This window comes from Anabrus simplex, chromosome 2 (genome assembly GCF_040414725.1).
Source record: "Anabrus simplex isolate iqAnaSimp1 chromosome 2, ASM4041472v1, whole genome shotgun sequence".
NCBI lineage: Eukaryota > Metazoa > Arthropoda > Insecta > Orthoptera > Tettigoniidae > Anabrus > Anabrus simplex.
The window spans coordinates 209,336,927-209,353,787 of NC_090266.1; the positions used below are offsets into that span (position 1 = coordinate 209,336,927).

The following is a 16,861-nucleotide window of genomic DNA, read 5'->3' on the forward strand; positions in this document are numbered from 1 at the left end:
GCTCAGAATTATACAAGAATGGTATTTCTGTATCAGTCGTTCCACAGTAAGATGGAAATTCTATTTTTTAATTTTCCATCATCTCTGTCTGTCTGTCTGTCTGTCTGTCTGTCTGTCTGTCTGTCTGTCTGCTTTTCACGAGAATAGGGCCGAGAAGAATTTAATGCAATCAGTATCTGAAATCGGAGAATAAGGTACTAAAATCTAGGCTATAAATAATTGTATTCAGTCTGGGTGAAAAATGGTAGCTTAGGGGAAATCTATCTTTGAGTTCTCAAGTATCCATGTCATTAGTGGTCCTTTCGATAAATACTGCATATCCAAAGTTATAGAAAATTCAATTTTCGATCATTTATGTCTAATACAGTTTTGCCGTGCCGGCTATGATATCCGAGATATTCATGTTTACACTTTTGTTGCGTAATCCATATCAACGCCGAGCAATGAGAAAACTCCCGAAGTCCATTGTGACTGGCAGTAGGCAGGGGGGCTGCCATTACAATGAATACTCCCTAACCTGGTCATCACATGAAAAATGACGTATGGCGAGCTCGCCATCGTGTTCCCCCGGTAACGCTAAGATAGACCTATATGTTCTTTCTTTCTTATTTCGTTTACCCTCAAGGGTTGGGTTTTCCCTCGGATTCGCGAGAGATCCTAAATCTACCGCCTCAGAGGCGAAGTCCTGGAGCGTGATAATTTGGATCGACTGGATGTAACTAAGGAGAAGGACCAGTACCTCGCCCAGGTGGCCTCAAATGGTATGCTGAACAGAGGCCTTGTGTGTGGGGTGAGGGGGTGTCAAGATCGGAAAGGATGGACAAGGAAGAGGGAAGGAAGCGGCCTTGGCCTTAAGTTATGTATCATCCCGGCATTTGTCAGGAGGAGAACTGGGAAACAACGGTAACCACTTCGAGGATGTCTAAGGCGGGAATCGAGCCTCCCCCTACTCAGTTGACCTTCCGAGGCTAAGTGAACCCCGTTTCAGCCGTCGTACCACTTTTCATATTTCGTGGCAAACCCGTGAATCAAACCCGGGCCTCCGGCGGTAGCAACTACAGTACACCACAGAGGTGGACCGAAGATCTATGTGCAAAAAAGTCCACAGCCTGTTTCCAGTCATTCGACCGGGTCAGGGATGGAATGAATGAAGCCCCAACTATCAGCCAAGACAGGAATTGTGCCGGCTGCCGAAGCCTGCCGCACTCCTCTGGGGCAGTGATTGAGGACTGACAGATGATTTTGGAGAGTGTTGTTGGAATAAATAATGACAGGGAAAGGCGGAGTACCCGGAGAAAAACCTGTCCCGCCTCCGCTTTGTCCAGCACAATTCTCACATGGTGTGTCTGGGATTCTAACCACAGAATGCAGCGGTGAGAGGACGGCACGCTGCCGCTTGAGTCACGGAGGCTCTTAGCATCTATGTAATGTAATAAAATCTCATTCACAACGTGTTCACTACTCTACTTCAATTACAGTTCTGTATACAATGTAGAATTTCATAGCGAAGCATGTGTATATCAGCTAGTACCGAATAAAAGCCCATAATGAGGCTTCGTGGCGTAAAAAGGAGCAATCAGGCTTTAAGAATGTGATGACCATCGCAACAATATACTCCCTTACGAGATTAAAAAAACGCAGGTCCCACCGAGATTCGAACTCAGATCGCTGGATTCAAAGTCCAGAGTGCTAACCATTACACCATGGGACCTCATTCCCGAAACGTACAGAAAAAGCTCTTCAGCACTATTCGGTGACTCAGCTTTCTGATAAAGGCCTGCAATCCCGGTTTATTCTCGGTCGAGCGAAGGCAGTCGTGTAGTTAACTCTTTCTCCGCTACGGTGCGTGACCTGTGCGACCGCTTGATCCTACGCATTCCGAGCTGTCGCCAACTTAACTTTTCCCCGCTAAATCTATCTTCTTTCATCCATCAATCAATCATTATCAATCATTACTGATCTGCGTTTAGGGCAGTCACCCAGGTGGGAGATTCACTATCCGTTGTTTTCCTAGACTTTTCTTAAATGATTTCGAAGAAATTGGAAATTTATTGTACATCTCCCTTGGTAAGTTATTCCAATCACTAACTCCCCTTCTTATAAACGAATATTTGCCCCAATTTGTCCTGTTGAATTCCAACTTTATCTTCAAGTTATGGTCTTTCCTACTTTTAAAGACACCACTCAAACTTATTCGTCTACCAATATCATTCCACGCCATCTCCCCACTGATAGCTCGGAACTTACCGCTTAGTCGAGCACCTCATCTCCTTTCTCCCAAGTCTTCCCAGCCCAAAATGTTCAACATTTTTAACGCTACTCTTTTGTCGGATATCTTCTTCTTCCTCTTCTTCTTCTTTATTAATTGTATGCTCCAAGGTCGGTTTATCCCTCGGACTCAGCGAGGGATAGCACTCTACTGCTACAAGGGCAGTGTCCTGGAGCTTCAGACTCTGGGTCGGATGATACAACTGGGGAGGATGACCAGTACCTCACCCAGGTGGCCTCACCTGCTATCCTGAACAGGGGCCTTGCGGGAGGATGGGAAGATTGGAAGGGATAGACAAGGAAGAGGTAATTAAGCGGCCGTGGCCATAACTTAGGTACCATCCCAACATTTGCCTGGAGGAGAAGTGGGAAACCACGGAAAACAACTTCCAAGATGGCTGAGGTGGGAATCGAGCCCACCTCCTTTCAGCTGACCTCCCGAGGCTGAGTGGACCACGTTCCAGCCCTCGTAACACTTTTAAAATTTCGTGGCAGAGCCGGGAATAGAACCCGGGCCTCCGGGGGTGGCAGCTAATCACACTAACCACTACACCACAGAGGCTGACCGGAAATCACTCGGAACAAATCAAGCTGCGTTTCTTTGGATTTTTCCCAGTCTTTGAATCAAGTAATCTTAGTGAGGGTCATATACACTGGAACCATACTCTAGTTTGGGTCTTATCAGAGACTTACATGCCCTCTCCTTTACATCCGTATTACAACCCCTAAACACCGTCATAACCATGTGCAGAGACCTGTATTCTTTACTTACAATCCAATTTATGTGATTACCCCAATGAAGATCGTTCCTTACATTAACACCTAGGTATTTACAATAATTCCTACAAGGAACTTTCATCCTATGGAGTCTTGGTTGTAGGCGGCTCCACATCGTCCATAAATAAATCAGCCCTCATGGATAATAGGTTTATTTACACCACATACAGTTTTGGTACAACTTTGCATGTGAGATAAGTTACATTGATTACACCAACGGGGCACGAAGAGACGTGATGTTCATGCTCACTCCACGCCGCCGAATAACGCTAGTTTAGGAAGCGATACCCTGATGCAATGTTGCATCGTGCACAAAGGTGCGTTCTGTATGTGGGGCGAGTTCAATCTTCCCGATGCCGCCACAATCCCATCAACGCAGTAAGTAATACCGACATGATTTTTCCTGTTTGTGAAATTCACAACCTGACATTTAACCCCATTTATCATCATGCCATTGCGTACTGTCCATCTCACAACATTATCGAGCTCATTTAGAAGTTGCTTACAATCGTGTAACTTATTTATTTTTCTATACAGGACAACATCATTAGCAAAAAGCCTTATGTATGATTCCACTTCTTTACTCCTCATTTATATATAGGCGCTATCAGAAAACATAAAGGTCCAATAATACTGCCTTGAGGAATTCCCTCTTAATTATTACAGAGTCAGATAAAGCTTCGCCTATTCTAATTCTCTTAGATCTGTTTTCTAGAAATACAGCCACCCATTCAGCCACTCTTTTGTCTAGTCAAATTACACTCATATTTGCCAGTAGTCTCCCATGATCCACCCTATCAAATGCCTTAGACAGGTCAATCGCGATACAATCCATTTGAACTCCTGAATTCAAAATATCTGCTTTATCGTGCTGGAATCCTACAAGTTCCAATGTGCCCCATGTGATTTGGCGTTGTGGTTCCCCCCGGTATGTACGAAGACTTACTCTCCCCCCCTATGTTCCCTTCTTGTATGATGTGGCACCAACAGCGAATCTAGCTATGATCACTTAATCTTGGTACCTGACTCACCACTGGTCCAGTGGGACCAAGGAACGTGCCTTTATGATGTAATACTATGACATCACTTTTCATCCACTAGTTTTAGTATCGTCCGATGACCTCACAAAACTCCCTTACTTATGGCAAGCTCCTGACTTTAATCTATCCTATCCCACCTCACTTGGTGAACACTTGTTCTTTTCCGATCCCGACAGTAGTAGATCACGAGGCCTAGGCAGTCTTTCACTTTCATGCCCTTCGTGACCCTGGTCTTTCCTTGGCCGACACCTTCATCTTTGAAAGTGTCACCCGTCAAGATAGCTCAACGTACATAATTAAATGTTCGTGGTTTCCATTGTAGTAGTTTGCTAATTGAACAGAACTACCCACTGAGTAGTGCTATAAAAATTTTCTTTACAACTTCTTCAAGTTCTGATTGAGCTTTTCCTAGCTTATTTTGGGTGCTAGTTAAGTGACAATTTGTTTGGCAACACTGATTCTGAACGAACGCACCACATTTGGACCGACTGCTTGACATGCGTAGTCGTTGTGAAATTTGCTGCGAACATGGAATGGGAGTCAAAAGACAGATGCGTACATATAAGATATGTGTCCTGTAAACGTTGTGTTCTTGTATTCACGTTTGCAGCTTATTACCTCACATACGAAAACATTTTTCTTCTTCTTCTTAATCCGTTTAGACTCCAGGGATGGTTTTTCCCTCGGAGTCAGCGAGACAAATTGATGGCGGAAGAATTGCCGGCATGTTGGACGACAATCGACGCCGCCAAACACAGTCTCTTTTCTTTTTCTTTGTTCTCTTCGGACTGGCATGATGATACAGATGAGAAACCATCTTCGAATATGAGGTTGATATTTACGTGTTTAATAACCTTTCTGATAACGATCCCATTGCACGTTGTAGAATTAACAGCACAAAATATCCAAGCCTTAGCCTGCTATGGAAGAAAATATTGCCTATTTCAGCCTTCAATGTGGCAAGTGAAAGAAATTCCAGTTCAGCAACCTAATTAGTGACAAAACAAACTCCTTTAACCCAGACAGAGTATATGACACTCTCGGTTCAGTCTGTACTAATCCAAAACAATAATGGCGAATTATTTTCTCGATGTGAAACACTCAACAGCTTGATGTTCTGTGTCTACTAACGTGACAAGTTGATCTCAGAACGTTTATAGTATGTTAGTTTTGTAATCACTTCCAACTGTGAAGAGCAATACACGTTTCGTTATAATATTCGCATGTATCCAACATTTTACAACATTTTTCTTTGCTCTTTTCAAGCTTGTTTGTCGTAACTTCGTCGATACTGTTCGTAGGCTCATCAACTGAACTGAACTCGCGTTTGCAACTCCCTTGTGTGACCCCAGGTGGATTATGAAGGGTGGGACCGCCGACCGTCCTATGTCCCATGACAGCTGGTTTGTGAATTTGCATGCTTAGGCCTTTTGTTGGCTGGCAGCATTATAGGGACGTATAAACGTTCTTGCGGCATGCTGGCCCTATTTTCCAGTATTTGAGGAAAGATTGGAGCGTTAGAGAAAGCAGAGTAGTTGAAATATGGTGGTGGCAAACTGTGGGGTGTAACAAAGCACCGGCGGGGTTTATAGGGACATGAGGCTATTAGAACCTACAGAAAGGAACCTGTGATCTGTACTGGCACGCATTGCGAGCACTAAGATGAGTTGGTTGTAGTTATGACATAGGCATGCAGTATTTAAATTTGGGGGTGTCTTGGGAGTGGTGGGGTTTGTTTGAGGTTAGTTGGTGCAGGTTAAGAGGATAGAAGATATTTTAATAACTCTATTAGAGAGCGAGACTGACAGGTGTGATTGTTTGAGATAGGGAGTGCACGTGGGGCGGAGGAGTGATATTGAGGCTTAAGAGAGACGGAAGTCTTTGAGTTGGCTGTCGAGATCGCAGTAGGTGTTTTCTTCTGGCATATTGTGCCTTGATCGCTTTTTTGAAAAAGAGTCTGCCAGGATGTGATGCTACGTGTTTGCCGTGGCAGTTTGCGCACTGCGCCTGTTCCAGGGGCATTGTGCATAGAGAATGGTGGTGATGATGATTACCACATCAGTTACAGCTGGTGTCATTCGAACAATTTGCAGCTGAATGATTCAGTTTGAGACAGTTATAGAACATTGTGATGAGAGAAGGGTAAATGTGAGGTTTCCGGGTCTTGGTGCGGGTTCGTTTCTCTGTAGGGGCAATGCTTTTGGTGGAGGAGAGGTGTCTCCCTTTTTGTTATGGATACAGTAGATTGTTGCTAGGTTACAGTAGGCGGTGTTTCTGTTTGGGTAGGTTGTGAGACTGGAGAATGTGTTGTCATGGTGTCAGTTTGGGTTTCCTGCTGTTTGGCTTTAATGGGTTTGTTTTTGGTTGCTTTAGTTTGTGTGTAGACTAGGTGGGTGGGGGAATCAACTGTGGACAGTGGGGGCGAAGTTTAAGTGCTGCCATCGAAAAGTGCAGCAGCAGGTTATTTTTGTTACTGTTGCTGTTGTTCTTTTCAATTTCTTCTTATTCTTTTTCGTCTTCCTCTTCTGATGCTGGGCGGCGGTATGGTGGTAGGGGATGAATAATGATGGGCTGAGGAATGTCTTGGAGTAGAATTATCCTCTCTAGGATATTTTTCATGAAAAATCTCGTACTTGGGGTGATCATAAGCATATTGTTATGCGATTATTCAATCAGTACAATGTGAGTTGGTATGATATTTGTAATACCTTCCGGTATAGAGCATCGTGTCATGGGCGTTGGTCCCGAGATGCCAAGGTGAAACACGGTGATTTTGCATTTTAGAGAGACTGGGTTGATGGAGCCATTCATGACGTACCTGTACCTGAAGGGAAATTCATAGTTGTACGATTCTGATTCGGTGTAGGTGTATGTTGTTGAGGTTGATTTGTGGGAAAGGGCTTGTGGCGGGGATCGAACTGGGCTGGGGAAGGAGTGACTTGGAGATGAGAGTATCTGGGTTACTATCGTAGAAACATCATCAGTGGCGGCAAGGCTGACGGTTGGGGTATGGCCAGGGACCCAGCTACTCGATCCACCGGGTTTGTCCTGATACCTGGGCTAGTTGGGCATGCTGGGAGTAGGTTGCGTGTGGCGGGGGGAGGGGGAGGGTGGAGTATGTGTGGGTGGGAAGGGTGCTTTGACACACTACAAAGACAAAGGGTTGTTTTTTCCCTCGGATTCGGCGAGAGATACTAAATCTACCGCCTCAGAGGCGAAGTCCTGGAGCGTGATAATTTGGATCGACTGGATGTAACTAAGGAGAAGGACCAGTACCTCGCTCAGGTGGCCTCACCTGCTATGATGAACAGAGGCCTTGTGTGTGGGGTGAGGGGTTGTCAAGATCGGAAAGGATGGACAAGGAAGAGGGAAGGAAGCGGCCTTGGCCTTAAGTTACGTATCATCCCGGCATTTGTCAGGAGGAGAAGTGGGTAACAACGGTAACCACTTCGAAGATGTCTAAGGCGGGAATCGAGCTTCCCCCTACTCAGTTGACCTTCCGAGGCTGAGTGAACCCCGTTTCAGCCGTCCTACCACTTTTCATATTTCGTGGCAAACCCGTGAATCAAACCCGGGCCTCCGGCGGTAGCAACCACAGTACACCACAGAGGTGGACCGAAGATCAATGTGTAAAAAGTCCACAGCCTGTTTCCAGTCATTCGACCGGTCAGGGATTGAATGAATGAAGCCCCATCTAGCAGCAAAGACAGGAATTGTGCCGGCTGCCGAAGCCTGCCGCACTCCTCTAGGGCAGTGATTGAGGACCGACAGATGATTTTGGAGAGTGTTGTTGGAATGAATAATGACAGGGAAAGGCGGAGTACCCGGAGAGAAACCTGTCCCGCCTCCGCTTTGTCCAGCACAACTCTCACATGGAGTGTCTGGGACTCTAACCACAGAACGCAGCGGTGAGAGGACGGCGCGCTGCCGCTTGAGTCACGGAGGCTCTTAGCATCTATGTAATGAAATAAAATCTTATTCACAACGTATTCACTACCCTACTTCAATTACAGTTCTGTATACAATGTAGAATTTCATAGGGAAGCATGTGTATATCAGCTAGTACCGAATAAAAGCCCATAATGAGGCTTCGTGGCGTCACAAGGGGCAATCAGGCCTTAAGAACGGATGAAACATCGCAAAAATACACTCCCTTAGGAGATTAAAAAACGCAGGTCCCACCGAGATTCGAACTCGGATCGCTGGATTCAAAGTCCAGAGTGCTAACCATTACACCATGGAACCTCAATCACTTAGCGTACAGAAAAAGCACTTCAGCACTATTCAGTGACTCAGCTTTCTGATAAAGGTCTGCAATCCCGGTTTATTCTCGGTCGAGCGAAGGCAGTCGTGTAGTTAACTCTTTCTCCGCTACGGTGCGTGACCTGTGCGACCACTTGACCCTACGCATTCTGAGCTGTCGCCAACTTAACTTTTCCCCGCTAAATCTATCTTGTTTCATCCATCAATCAATCATTACCAGTCATTACTGATCTGCGTTTAGGGCAGTCGCCCAGGTGGAAGATTCCTTATCCGTTGTTTTCATAGACTTTTCTTGAATGATTTCGAAGAAATTGGAAATTTATTGTACATCTCCCTTGGTAAGTTATCCCAATCCCTAACTCCCCTTCTTATAAACGAATATTTGCCCCAATTTGTTCTCTTGAATTCCAACTTTATCTTCAAGTTGTGGCCTTTCCTACTTTTTAAAAGACACCACTCAAACTTATTCGTCTACAAATGTCATTCCACGTCATCTCTCAACTGATAGCTCGGAACATACCGCTTAGTCGATCATTTTTGTAACGCTACTCCTTTGTCGGAAATCTTCTTCTCCTTCTTTATTAATTTTATACTCCAGGGTCGGTTTATCCCTCGGACTCAGCGATGGATCCCACTCTACTGCTACAAGGGCAGTGTCCTTGAGTTTCAGACTCTGGGTCGGATGATACAACTGGGGAGGATGACCAGTACCTCACCCAGGCGGCCTCACATGCTATGCTGAACAGGGGCCTTGCGGGAGGATGGGAAGATTGTAATGGATAGACAAGGAAGAGGGAATTAAGCGGCAGTGGCCTTAAGTTAGGTACCATCCCAACATTTGCCTGGAGGAGAAGTGGGAAACCACGGAAAACAACTTCCAAGAGGGCTGAGGTGGGAATCGAGCCCACCTCCTTTCAGCTGACTTCCCGAGGCTGAGTGGACCACGTTCCAGCCCTCGTACCACTCTTAAAATTTCGTGGCAGAGCCGGGAATAGAAGCCGGTCCTCTGGGGGTGGCAGCTAATCACACTAACCACTACACCACAGAGGCTGACCGGAAATCACTCGGAACAAATCAAGCTGCGTTTCTTTGGATTTTTCCCAGTCTTTGAATCAAGTAATCTTAGTGAGGGTCATATACACTGGAACCATACTCTAGTTTGGGTCTTATCAGAGACTTACATGCCCTCTCCTTTACATCCGTATTACAACCCCTAAACACCGTCATAACCATGTGCAGAGACCTGTATTCTTTACTTACAATCCAATTTATGTGATTACCCCAATGAAGATCGTTCCTTACATTAACACCTAGGTATTTACAATGATTCCCACAAGGAACTTTCATCCTATGGAGTCTTGGTTGTAGGCGGCTCCACATCGTCCATAAATAAATCAGCCCTCATGGATAATAGGTTTATTTACACCACATACAGTTTTGGTACAACTTTGCATGTGAGATAGGTTACATTGTTTACACCAACGGGACACAAAGAGACGTGATGTTCATGCTCACTCCACGCCGCCGAATAACGCTAGTTTAGGAAGCGATACCCTGATGCAATGTTGCATCGTGCACAAAGGTGCGTTCTGTATGTGGGGCGAGTTCAATCTTCCCGATGCCGCCACAATCCCATCAACGCAGTAAGTAATACCGAGATGATTTTTCCTGTTTGTGAAATTCACAACCTGACATTTAACCCCATTTATCATCATGCCATTGCGTACTGTCCATCTCACAACATTATCGAGCTCATTTAGCAGTTGCTTACAATCGTGTAACTTATTTATTTTTCTATACAGGACAACATCATTAGCAAAAAGCCTTATCTATGATTCCACTTCTTTACTCCTCATTTATATATAGACCCTATCAGAAAACATAAAGGTCCAATAATACTGCCTATTCTAATTCTCTGACATCTGTTTTCTAGAAATACAGCCACCCATTCAGTCACTCTGTTGTCTAGTCAAATTACACTCATTTTTGCCAGTAGTCTTCTATGATCCACCCTATCAAATGTCTTAGACAGGAAATCGCGATACAATCCATTTGAACTCCTGAATTTGAAATATCTGCTATATCGTCTGGAATCCTACAAGTTCCAATGTGCCCCATGTGATTTGGCGTTGTGGTTCCCCCCGGTATGTACGAAGACTTACTCTCCCTCCCTATGTTCCCTTCTTGTAAGATGTGGCACCAACAGCGAATCTAGCTATGATCACTTAATCTTGGTACCTGACTCGCCACTGGTCCAGTGGGACCAAGGAACGTGCCTTTATGATGTAATACTATGACATCACTTTTCATCCACTAGGTCCGATGACCTCACAAAACTCCCTTACTTTTATCAAGCTCCTGACTTTAATCTATCCTACCCCACCTCACTTGGTGAACACTTGTTCTCTTCCGATCCCGACGGTATTAGATCACGAGGCCTAGGCAGTCTTTCACTTTCATGCCCTTCGTGGCCCTGGTCTTTCCTTGGCCGACACCTTCATCTTTGAATGTGTCACCCGTCAAGATAGCTCAGCGTACATAATTAAATGTTCGTGGTTTGCCATTGTAGTAGTTTGCTAATTGAACAGAACTACCCACTGAGTAGTGCTATAAAAATTTTCTTTATAACTTCTGCAAGTTCTGATTGAGCTTTTCCTAGCTTATTTTGGGTGCTAGTTAAGTGAAAATTTGTTTGGCAACACTGATTCTGAGCGAACGCACCACATTTGGTCCGACTGCTTGACATGCGTAGTCGCTGTGTCATTCGCTGCGAACATGGAATGGGAGTCAGAAGACAGATGCGAACATGTAAGATATGTGTCCTGTAAACGTTGTGTTCCTGTATTCACGTTTGCAGCTTTTTACCTCACATACGAAAACACTTTTCTTCTTCTTCTTCTTCTTCTTCTTCTTCTTCTTCTTCTTAATCCGTTTAGACTCCAGGGATGGTTTTTCCCTCGGAGTCAGCGAGGGGTCCCACCTCTACCACCTCAAGGGCAGTGTAAGGGACCGTGAGACTTTGGGTCGAACCCGGGCCTACGGGGATGGCAGCTAATCACACTATCCACTACAACACAGAGGCGGACATATGAAAACACACGTGTCTAAAATGTGGCCAAATGCATTGTAACCATTAAATAAGGCCTACAGTACCACATAATATCAAATAAAAGGTTACACAAGAGTGCGTCGAAATTTGTGCAAGAGATCTTCTCTTTACAGTTGTTTCGGGAACTGAATTCCTAGATCTGTGTCAAGAACTTGCTAAAGTTATTACAGATTATGGACGAATAAACGTTGCTGATGTCCAATACCGCCCACACACAAAAAATGGCAAAAGCAGGTGCACACATACGCGAGGACATAGAAGGCAAGCTGTTAGATCTGGGAGTATATCTTGATCATACAAAGAAAATGTTCATGGCCGCTTAAAAAAAGCAAATATCGTTAAAGCTCTTGAGCTTTACCACCATTAACCGAACATCGCGCACTCTCTAAACACAGTGTTTCGTCATATTTTCCAAGACAAATTGATGGCGGAAGAATTGCCGGCATGTTGGACGACAATCGACGCCGCCAAACACAGTCTCTTTCCTTTTTCTTTCTTCTCATCGGACTGGCATGATGATACAGATGAGAAACCATCTTCGAATATGAGGTTGATATTTACGTATTTATTAACCTTTCTGATAACGATCCCATTGCACGTTGGAGAATTAACAGCACAAAATATCCAAGCCATAGCCTGCTATGGAAGAAAATATTGCCTATTTCAGCCTTCAATGTGGCAAGTGAAAGAAATTTCAGTTCAGCAACCTAATTAGTGACAAAACAAACTCCTTTAACCCAGACAGAATATATGACACTCTCGATTCAGTCTGTACTAATCCAAAACAATAATGGCGAATTGTTTTTTCTAGATGTGAAACACTCAACAGCTTGATGTTCTGTGTCTACTTACGTGACAAGTTGATCTCAGAACGTTTATAGTAAGTTAGTTTTGTAATCACTTCCATCTGTGAAGATTAATACACGTTTCGTTATAATATTCGCATGTATCCAACATTTTACAACATTTTTCCTTGCTCCTTTTCAAGCTTGTTTGTCGTAACTTCGTCGATACTGTTCGTAGGCTCATCAACTGAACTGAACTTGCGTTTGCAACTCCCTTGTGTGACCCAAGGTGGATTATGAAGGGTGGGACCGCCGACCGTCCTATGTCCCATGACAGCTGGTTTGTGAATTTGCATGCTTAGGCCTTTTGTTGGCTGGCAGCATTATAGAGACGTATAAACGTTCTTGCGGCATGCTGGCCCTATTTTCCGGTATTTGAGGAAAGATTGGATCGTTAGAGAAAGCAGAGTAGTTGAAATATGGTGGTGGCAAACTGTGGGGTGTAACAAAGCACCGGCGGGGTTTATAGGGACATGAGGCTATTAGAACTGGCACGCATTGCGAGCACTAAGATGAGTTGGTTGTAGTGATGACATAGGCATGCAGTATTTAAATTTGGGGGTGTCTTGGGAGTGGTGGGGTTTCTTTGAGGTTAGTTGGTGCAGGTTAAGAAGGATAGAAGATATTTTAATAACTCTATTAGAGAGCGAGACTGACAGGCGTGATTGTCTCAGATAGGGATTGCAGGTAGGCTGGAGGAGTGATATTGAGGCTTAAGAGAGACGGGGGTCTTTTAGTTGGCTGTCGAGAGCGCTGTAGGTGTTTTCTTCTGGCATATTGTGCCTTGATCGCTTTTTTGAAGAAGGGACTGCCAGGATATGATGCTACGTGTTTGTCGTGTTTGTCGTGGCAGTTTGCGCACTGCGCCTGTTACCGGGGCATTGTGCATAGAGAATGGTGGTGATGATGATTACCATATCAGTTACAGCGGGTGTCATTCGAACAATTTGCAGCTGAATGATTCAGTTTGGGACAGTTATAGAACATTGTGATGAGAGAAGGGTAAATGTGAGGTTTCCGGGTCTTGGTGAGGGTTCGTTTCTCTGTAGGGGCAATGCTTTTTGTGGAGGAGGGGTTTAACCCGTTTTATTATGGATACGGTAGTTTGTTGCTAGGTTACAGTAGGCGGTGCTTCACAAACAAGAAAAATCATCTCGGTATCACTTACTGCGTTGATGGGATGAAAGTTCCTTGTAGGAATTATTGTAAATACCTAGGTGTTAATGTAAGGAACGATCTTCATTGGGGTAATCACATAAATTGGATTGTAAATAAAGGGTACAGGTCTCTGCACATTTTTATGAGGGTGTTTAGGGGTTGTAGTAAGGATGTAAAGGAGAGGGCATATAAGTCTCTGGTAAGACCCAAACTAGAGTATGGTTCCAGTGTATGGGACCCTCACCAGGATTACTTGATTCAAAGACTGGGAAAAGTCCAAGGAAGAGCAGCTTGATTTGTTCTGAGTGACATCCGGTCCGCCTCTGTGGTGTAGTGGTTAGTGTGATTAGCTGCCACCCACGGAGGCCCGGGTTCTATTCCCGTCTCTGTCACAAAATTTGAAAAGTGGTACGGGGGCTGGAACGTGGTCCACTCAGCCTCGGGAGGTCAGCTGAAAAGAGGTGGGTTCGATTCCCACCTCAGCCATCTTGGAAGTTGTTTTCCGTGGTTTCCCACTTCTCCTCCAGGCAAATGTCGGGATGGTACCTAACTTAAGGTCACGGCCGCTTAATTCCCTCTTCCTTGTCTACCCCTTCCAATCTTCCCATCCTCCCGCAAGGCCCCTGTTCAGCATAGCAGGTGAGGCCACCTGGATGAGGTACTGGTCATCCTCCCCAGTTGTATCATCCCACCCAGAGTCTGAAGTTACAGGACACTGCCCTTTGGCGGTAGAGTGGGATCCCTCGCTGGGTCCGAGGGAAAAACCGACCCTGGAGGATAAAACTGATAAAGAAGGAGAAGAAGATTTCCGACAAAAGTGTAGCGTTACAAAAATGATCAGTTTGGGTTGGGAAGACTTAGGAGAAAGGAGACGAGCTGCTCGACTAAGCGGTATGTTCCGAGCTATCAGTTGAGAGATGACGTGGAATGACATTTGTAGACGAATAAGTTTGAGTGGTGTCTTTTAAAAAGTAGGAAACACCACAACTTTAAGATAAAGTTGGAATTCAAGAGGACAAATTGGGGCAAATATTCGTTTATAAGAAGGGGAGTTAGGGATTGGGATAACTTACCAAGGGAGATGTAAAATAAATTTCCAATTTCTTCGAAATCATTCAAGAAAAGTCTATGAAAACAACGGATAAGGAATCTTCCACCTGGGCGACTGCCCTAAACGCAGATCAGTTATGATTGATAATGATTGATTGATGGATGAAACAAGATAGATTTAGCGGGGAAAAGTTAAGTTGGCGACAGCTCAGAATGCGTAGGGTCAAGCGGTCGCACAGGTCACGCACCGTAGCGGAGAAAGACTTAACTACACGACTGCCTTCGCTCGACCGAGAATAAACCGGGATTGCAGGCCTTTATCAGGAAGCTGAGTCACTGAATAGTGCTGAAGTGCTTTTTCTGTACGCTAAGTGATTGAGGTTCCATGGTGTAATGGTTAGCACTCTGGACTTTGAATCCAGCGATCCGAGTTCGAATCTCGGTGGGACCTGCGTTTTTTTTAATCTCGTAAGGGAGTATATTTTTGCGATGGTCATCACATTCTTAAAGCCTGATTGCCCCTTTTTACGCCACGAAGCCTCATTATGGGCTTTTATTCGGTACTAGCTGATATACACATGCTTCGCTATGAAATTCTACATTGTATACAGAACTGTAATTGAAGTAGGGTAGTGAACACGTTGTGAATAAGATTTTATTACATTACATAGATGCTAAGAGCCTCCGTGGCTCAAGCGGCAGCGCGCCAGCCTCTCACTGCTGCGTTCTGTGGTTGGAATCCCAGACACTCCATGTGAGCATTGTGCTGGACAAAGCGGAGGCGGGACAGGATTTTCTCCGGGTACTCCGGCTTTCCCTGTCATTATTCATTCCAACAACACTCTCCAAAATCATCTGTCAGTCCTCAATCACTGCCCCAGAGGAGTGCGGCAGGCTTCGGCAGCCGGCACAATTCCTGTCTTCGCTGCTAGATGGGGCTTCATTCATTCCATCCCTGACCCGGTCGAATGACTGGAAACAGGCTGTGGACTTTTTACCACATAGATCTTCGGTCCACCTCTGTGGTGTACTGTAGGTGCTACCGCCGGAGGCCCGGGTTTGATTCACGGGTTTGCCACGAAATTTGAAAAGTGGTAGGACGGCTGAAACGGGTTTCACTCAGCCTCGGGAGGTCAATTGAGTAGGGGGAGGCTCGATTCCCGCCTTAGACATCCTCGAAGTGGTTACCGTTGTTTTCCACTTCTCCTGACAAATGCCGGGATGATATATAACTTAAGGCCAAGGCCGCTTCCTTCCCTCTTCCTTGTCCATCCTCTCCGATCTTCACACACCTCTTCCCCCCCCCCCCACACACAAGGCCTCTGTTCAGCATAGCTGGTGAGGCCACCTGGGCGAGGTACTGGTCCTTCTCCTTAGTTACATCCCGTCGATCCCAAGTATCAAGCTCCAGGACTCCTCCCCTGAGGCGGTAGATTTAGGACCAACCCTTGAGGTTAACCGAAATAAGAAAGAAAGAAAGAATGAAAGAATATCTATCTTAGCGTTACCGGAGGACCACGATGGGGAGTTCGCCATACGTCATTTTTCATGGGATGACCGGGTTAGGGAGTATTCACTGTAATGGCAGCCCCCCAGCCCACTGCCAGTCACAGTGGACTTCGGGAGTTTTCATTATGATGGCAGGCCGCCTTACTTACTGCCGGTCGCAATTGATTCGGGCAGCTTTCATTATAGTTGCAGACACTGACTTTCCATCTGCCTTTTTATATCTTCATAAATAATGTCAAGGTGGTTTTCCCAAAGTCTTAACGGATCTGTCAATGGACAGAAAACCGACATGGCCACCATCGCCAGTTAACACTATTCAACAATATTTCCATGTTAAGGGTGTTCGGTGTTGATTTGGACTAAGCAGTTAAAATGTAAATTCATTTGAGAATGAAATGTTAGGCCTTCCCTTAAACTACAATTTCACCCATTTGTAGCCTATACTGTAGTGCCTTATTCCCGACTTTACATACCGTTTTTCATTCAGTTATGTCGAGCCATTTTCTCATTGCACGGCGTTGATATGGATTACGCAACAAAAGTGTAAATCATTCATATCTCGGATATCATAGCCGGCACGGCAAAACTGTATTAGACATAAATGATCGAAAATTGAATTTTTTGAAACTTTGGATATGCAGTATTTATCGAAAGGACCACTAATAACATGGATACTTGAGAACTCAAAGATATATTTCCCCTAAACTACAATTTTTCAGCAAGAGTGAATACAATAATTATTTATAGCCTAGATTTTAGTACCTTACCTCCGATTTCAGATACTGATTGCATTAAATTCTGCTCAGATGATGGAAAATTAAAAATATGATTTCCATCACACT

The 16,861-nt window shown here is 44.8% G+C and overlaps 3 non-coding genes across 3 annotated transcripts; 1 reads left to right on the forward strand and 2 right to left on the reverse strand.

The window, feature by feature from the left end:
• Positions 1-1,639: 1,639 nt before the first annotated feature.
• On the reverse strand, positions 1,640-1,711 carry TRNAQ-UUG (transfer RNA glutamine (anticodon UUG)). The gene has a single exon. It is a non-coding gene; the product is annotated as a tRNA-Gln (tRNA).
• Positions 1,712-8,258: 6,547 nt separating this feature from the next.
• TRNAQ-UUG (transfer RNA glutamine (anticodon UUG)) lies at positions 8,259-8,330 on the reverse strand. Its single transcript has one exon. It is a non-coding gene; the product is annotated as a tRNA-Gln (tRNA).
• A 6,559-nt stretch (positions 8,331-14,889) lies between these two features.
• TRNAQ-UUG (transfer RNA glutamine (anticodon UUG)) lies at positions 14,890-14,961 on the forward strand. Its single transcript has one exon. It is a non-coding gene; the product is annotated as a tRNA-Gln (tRNA).
• Positions 14,962-16,861: the final 1,900 nt, after the last annotated feature.